This window comes from Cupressus sempervirens, chromosome 10 (genome assembly GCF_028749045.1).
Source record: "Cupressus sempervirens isolate cs-2001-9-10 chromosome 10, ASM2874904v1, whole genome shotgun sequence".
Classification (NCBI taxonomy): domain Eukaryota; kingdom Viridiplantae; phylum Streptophyta; class Pinopsida; order Cupressales; family Cupressaceae; genus Cupressus; species Cupressus sempervirens.
Genome location: NC_143127.1, coordinates 172,916,230 through 172,923,179, shown reverse-complemented (window position 1 = coordinate 172,923,179; position 6,950 = coordinate 172,916,230).

Below are 6,950 nucleotides of genomic sequence, written 5' to 3'. Positions count from 1 at the left end.
ATATGTCCTACCATATTTTGTCTTAGTAATAGTTTTTAAAAAGGTGAAACAATGATACCACTAACTATCATCTCTTCACATATTGAAAAGAAGGTGCTAGGGGTAGAGATCATGTTCCACTCTAGCAACCCAAATCAAATGAGAAAAGTTTAGTTTGTCAAGAGTTCATAGTGTTTGATGTATTTTTTTCATTTGTATTGTAGCCCATTGCTAAGTATCCCAATAAATGCATAAGGAAAATTCTATAGAGAAGGGCTAGTAGTGTTTGGGAGAGCATTCCAATTGCATCATACCCACTGTTACTTCTTTGGTAAGAACTAAAATATTCACATAAACTAGGGAGGGAGGTTGTGAGACATTTTGGTGGCATTGATCCATCTATTGATGTTAAATTTTAGACCTTGGTCGATAGATTTTGCACACAGAAATTGGGTGGTTGGGCCTTGGGAATAAAACCTAAAAGGAAACTGCTAGCAGTAACTAGTTACATTATCATAGAATTCCTCAAAGTAGTGATAAAACTAGGAAAAAATATTAAAAATAGTAGGTGAAGTTTAGAAATACTGAGATGAGAGAGAAATGGGATCATCTTGCCATGCTTGGATTAAGAGGAGGTGTCATCATGGCGATCCCTTGTTGTTGCCTTTGCTCATTCCCAATCCAACCTACATGACACCAAAATACAAATCAATTGAAAAACTTCAAAGCTTAAGATCTAAAAGCACAAATGTATGCATCCTTAGATGCTCTCTCTATTTCTATTGGCTCAAAAGAATGCTCCACTAGTTGGTCATCTTCATTTGGATAGCAACTATATCTTCTTGGGTGAATCCCTATTGCATGCAGGGTGGCATAGAATAGAAAACCAATTGATTACTAAGAATGGAACTCTCCCTACAATTCAATGGGTGCCACCCAACCCTATGATGGACAAAGATTATTAGTTGAGGGCCCTGCTAGGTGTGATCGAGAAGACTTTCGTATGAAGCTATCTTAGAATACGAATTCATAGGTGTTCAATCTATCAAGCTTTAGCTCACTCTCGTAACCAAGTAGAGGCATAGGATCTGAGACTCTGGACCATCTAGAAGATATAGCCACCAGAGCTTTGGAAGATAAGAAGAACCTAAAACAATGGAATTCCTCTAGCTCTAGGCCTAGGTCTAGGGAGTTCCACTCAATGTATGCCGACTGATTTGTGCAAAGCGAAAATGGGAATAGCCATAGGCAAATTTGTCAACATTACCCAATGCGTGAATGAAGCCCCAATCTTGCTAAGAATATTAATGTTTTAAATAAATTGAATTGCTTACAATCACTTAGTTTAGTAGTGAGCCAAGTTAAACCACTATTAACTTCTATACAATACATTAGTCTAATGTAAAGCCAATACAAAGAGATTTGTTGATGTTTCATCAATCCCAGTGTTGTAAAATTGGCAAAATACACATTAGTAGGGCACCATATTAGCACTTTTCCAGAATTTTAGGCTATTGGTAAAATTAAATCCTGTTCATGTAAAAAATTTTGCACAGATAAATTTGTGGCAAATGCAAATGGTTGAGGAAGCATCTAGTTCAAGAGGACTCCAGACTTAGCATCAATGATGGTGGATTGTCCCAACAATTTGATTATAGGCTCTGAAAAAATGTTTGGTATAAACAAGAGAATTGAAGTTGCTGAAAGTATCACAATAGATTGTTGTATGTAAATGCCAAGCATATTGAATTGTCTCATTCCAAAAGCCTGTCCACAAAATATTCCTACAGCAGTTCCTATTCCTAGCTAGCCTCTTGGGATTGGTTAAACCATAGATAATGAAATGTCTGATTACACTTAGTCTGTAGTCCTTAGGATAATAATCTTCAACAACAATGATAATTGTCTCTTACTCTAGTCTCAAACTATACAAACCTCTTAATAAATTGATGAAAATATGATGCCCCTGTTAAACGATTTTCAAAAGGTAATGTCCATCTACCTGGAGCACACATAGATCACATCTAATTCATATTTCCTTTTATATCTTACTGAATACCATATATTTCCTTGAGATTTTTTTTGTATATACATTAATATGTTTCAATCTTTTAGACATCTTCATTAGTTGATGCATTAATCACATTAGTCATTGCTGTCAAGATTAGTCAAGGCATGCTATTGATAACACCTAGGTAACTTTCACCTTGTGAAATCTCTTTGAGGCTTTTTAAAATAATTAAGATACTTTGTCTATAACTCCACATTTTGCAAACATCTAGGCCTTCTAGAAATTATAGGATCATTTTAGTTACATTTGAAAACATTAATTAGCAATTTCCATATGTGCAGATATAAACATTAACTACAACATGTCTAATTTATTTGCAAATATATTTTCCTATGAAGAAAGACCATGCCTAACAATATGAACCCAAAACAAAATAATAAGACAATGGCTGCATTGTGGTCTCAGTTCCAAAGAAAACTTGATAAATGTTATTGTCCTTGCAAAAAGTGTAAGGGCTTAAAGAATCAAAGAATTCTAATCACAACATCCCAGAGTCATTGTAGGCAACATGGTCATGTTGAAGGGGGGCCACAATTTTTGTCTATTTCTAAATGTGGATTTCCTAATGGAGGAACATGGAGGTGTGAATATCCAAGTTGAGGATGTTGGTTTAAAGAATAATTTTGATAGCTGAGTGTCAATACACTTAACCATTTTTCACTATACATGCCGAGCAAAGAGTAGGTGCCGAGTGATATCAAGTGCTGAGTGATATCAAATGCTGAGTGATATCAAGTGCTGAGTTATTCAAGTGTCGAGTAACATAAGGTGCTGAGTGATACAATTTTGTTTAGGTGCTGAGCTATCCAGGAAACAACATGTGCTGAGCATCAGTAATGCTTTAGGAGCCGAGTAACTCAGGATATCAGCATAAGAGTTTGTAATTGCACAAACTATGATGTAAACCTTTTTTGTAGCCGACATAAGGTAAATCTCGAAAGATCTAGAGATAAGAATGAATCTTTTACATTTCCTATGCAATCTGCATGTAGCCAATTGGAAAATTGGAAAGGCATGCAACCAATAAGCAAAAAGGGAAGTATTGAGCGAGAAATTGAGATTCAATGTGAATCATAGATCCATATCTAACCCTAAGTCTTCAAAGTCTTTTTAAGGAAGACGAAAGATTCACTATGATGATGATGAGAGAAGGAGAATAGTGTTAAGGGAAAAACATAATTGAATTCAGTGAAAGAAGACATAGAGAGTAAGAGAAGCAATTCAATATTTAGTTGATTAGAACAAAGCAAAGGAGATGAATAGAAATCAGATCTCAGAGGATCGAAATCAGAGAAAGAACTAGAACAAGTGCTTGCATTCAGAAATCAAGGATTGCAAACTATCAGGTTTGTAATACCTAATACTCTCTTACCATTGTATTAGAAAGGAAATCCTATGTAGATAGGTTGGCTTAATAGCTATTTGTAGATCCTTATCAAAAGGTGATTAAATCCTTTAACAGGGTGACACTTCATGTTAAGTGTCTGTAAATCCTTTAACTAGGTCACTATTGACACAGTGTAAAGCCTTTAATAGGGTAGGCCTTTAACAAGGTAGACCATCAGAAGTGGTTGAACAATATTACTATAGTGAATTTTTGTGGGTATCATCCCCACCCTAGTTTTACCTTCTTATTTCTGGAGGGTTTTTGGGTTACCAAATTCCAATGTTATGTGTTGTTGATGCATGTCTTAGTCTCATATTTTCATGATGTATTTACATGCATGCAATTTACTTTCAGATAAAAGTTTTATTGGATAAAGTGTAATACTTCTAATTCACCCCCCCTCTCATTAGTATTCTTTCCATATTTGAATATTCCAACAATTGGTATCAGAGTGGATTAGGTTCTCACAAGAAAAAGCCTAATAGCTTGGAGGAAAAGATCTAAAGATGGAAGTTTTCAAACTTGGAAAGATCATTGAAAATCAGGTGATAATGTGCAACTTGCTCTGCATAGCTTGGAGGAATCTAGAGATAAGTTGAGAAACTCATTGAAAAGAAGGAAGGATTTAGCCATAGCCAAAAATGAGATAAACTACAAGGAGATTGATACCACAAATATATTTTCCAATGGAGATACTAAAGAGTTTGATGTAGCAATTATAGAACTAATGGAGAAAAACAAAGTTCAAACAGATGAGATAATATCTCTCAAGATGGAACATGAATCACAGGCCATAATGTTATGTAAAATCATTGAACAAAAGAAAAGAGTAGTTGAAGATAAAGTCATGATGAAAAATGACAAAAGGAATCTTGCAAATAGACTTGAAGAAAAATGTACTGAATTAACAAGGATCTCAAACATGTAGATGGATACACTTGCCCAAATGATGAACCTTCATCATGAACTTAATGTGAAAGACATTGAGATCTCTACACTAAAGATGCAGAATGAACAATTGCAGAATGACTTAAGTAGAGAAAAGGAAATTTTAGAAAGCTTCAACAAACCCAATGAAGCCATCAAGTATTTTGAGCAATTACTGAAATCCCCAAGATCAACCCATGATAGATCAGGACTTGGATACAACAGCACTGAAGTTGGAGAATCATCAAAGAGTGCTGAACAAAGAAGTGACAAAGGTAAAAATATCAAACTTACATGCCATTTCTATGGAAAGAAAGGACATACATCTAATGTATGTAGAAGCAAGAATGTCCATCAGCATGATAAGCCTAAGAATGTAAACTATTGTCATAAGTGCAAGAAGCAAAGTCATCAAGCATATGAATGTAGAACCAAGACTATTAAGACATCAAGATTTGAGGGTCACTGTCATAATTGCAAGAAATATGGACATAGAGCTTTTGAATGTAGATCAAAGCCTATGTGGACATCAAACCATGAATTTTGGGATTACAACACCAAGTACAGTTGTCACTATTGTCAAGAATATGGACATATACCCAAAAATTGCATAAGAACACATTTTAGGGGAAACTATAAAAGATGGTTGAGTCAAACCACATGTTTCAATTGCTTAAAAACTGGTCATATCAGTAGGAATTGCCCGATAAGGTCAAAGGCACCAAGTTCTAAGTTCAAAATGGAAAGGCAAAGATAGATGTTGAACACATTAGAAGTGAGATGAATAAGACATGGAAGAAGAAAGATGAGTGTAGCACATCAAGTGCAAAGATCACTTCACCTAATAGGTCAAGTGATCACACTTCATCAAATTAAGCAAGAATGAGTGTGTGGGATTGGTAAACTAAGTTACATCATACATCAGTTTGAAAACATAGAAGAACTGCAAAGAAGAAATCAGCATAAGCAAAGATGCTAAGTCAAAATTAAGAGTCTTGCAAAATCTGCCAAAATTGTCTTCAGGTGCCGAGTTGCTAACAGCAACCGAGTTGATAGATGATGCCGAGCTGTGAAATATCAATGGGAGCCGAGTGAAGTGAAACACAATGAGTGCCAAGTCATGTCAAAATCCTTCAGGTGTCGAGTAGATAGTTCTCAACGCACTAAGCATTAATTACTCTATTTTGAAGAGTACATAGTTCAATTTTTGATCATTTCTTACCATTCAAACACAAAGCAAAGACGAGAAGAGCGCAAAAGATCAAGGCCAATTTAGAAGCCATTTGTGAAGATTTCCACTACAATTCAGCACGAGTCTCATCGATTTGAGGTATTTTACTTAAGTGCCGAGCTACGTAGTGTTTATAAACTTGTTTAAACTGTAAACCCTAGTTTGGCAAACAATGGCATCTGGGTCTGGAACCACTAAGAGCAAAGAGAGTCATGAGATACAGTTGGTTAGTAATGAAGTTAAGCAACCAAAATTCAAGCCCATTCCAAAAGTTGCATTTAAGAATGATCTCGTAGGTGCATTATCAGTTATTCCTAATAAAGTTGTTATGGTCCAAGATGTTCGTAGATGCTATAACTGAAAAATTGGAGCCATAGGAGATTTAGAAATTCACAATGCATATGAAAAGCTATGTGAGAACAAGATACTGAAAGATGAGTTCTCAATAGTCGAGAGAAAAGGATTGACCAAAACCCTAGAATTTTTGATTATTTTCAAAATTGAATGGGTACGCATAGTTTTGAGTAGAATACATGATCGAGCCTTTTGGTTAGAAATAGGGCCAATGAAATTCACTAAGAGAACTGTTCATAAGGTTACTGGTATTCCAGCCCTAGATTGGCCAAAGACCCTGCGTAGTGACAAAAGGGAAGTAATAGAGAGAAACACGGGTGCTAAAGGGAATAATAGGGGAATGACTATTGATACAATCACAGAACCCCTACTGTATTTTGCTGTGAGAATCATCTCACACAAATTTTATCAGTCAAGCAGGTTAAACAGTGTGCCTTGTATAGCAGTTGATGTTGCATACAAATTGATTAAAAAGGATCATACCTATGATCTAGCAGAGCTCATGTTTCAATAGATTAATGAGAATCTAAGAGCTATAAGGAAGAGAAAGGGAGCTCAGTGAAAATTTGGATCAGTTTTGGTGTGCATGTTTTTCTATCTGATGAAAGAATTCCCTTCTGTGGGTAAGGTGAGATGGAGTCTAGACAAAATAATTGTTGAACAAATCAATGGATATATTGAACAGATGGGTGATAATTTTGATGCCCAAATGACCAGTTACTTTGAGGATTTCAAATAGTCCATGAAACAAAGAATGAGGATTCCAGTCTCATTGACTGACAAATATGAAAAAGACATTTGTTTTCTTGTAGAAATTGATTATACCTATATACAAGCAGTCATACCTAGAGTAAGATGGCTTAGGCCACTAGGCTATGAACTCAACATTGATCAAGCCTCTGTAGCAATAACAACCCTCCTTCTAGAAGAAGTTGATAAGAATGCAAAATCCTTTGGAACCTATGATGTAAAATCGAGGGTGATAACAGATTTGAAAACTG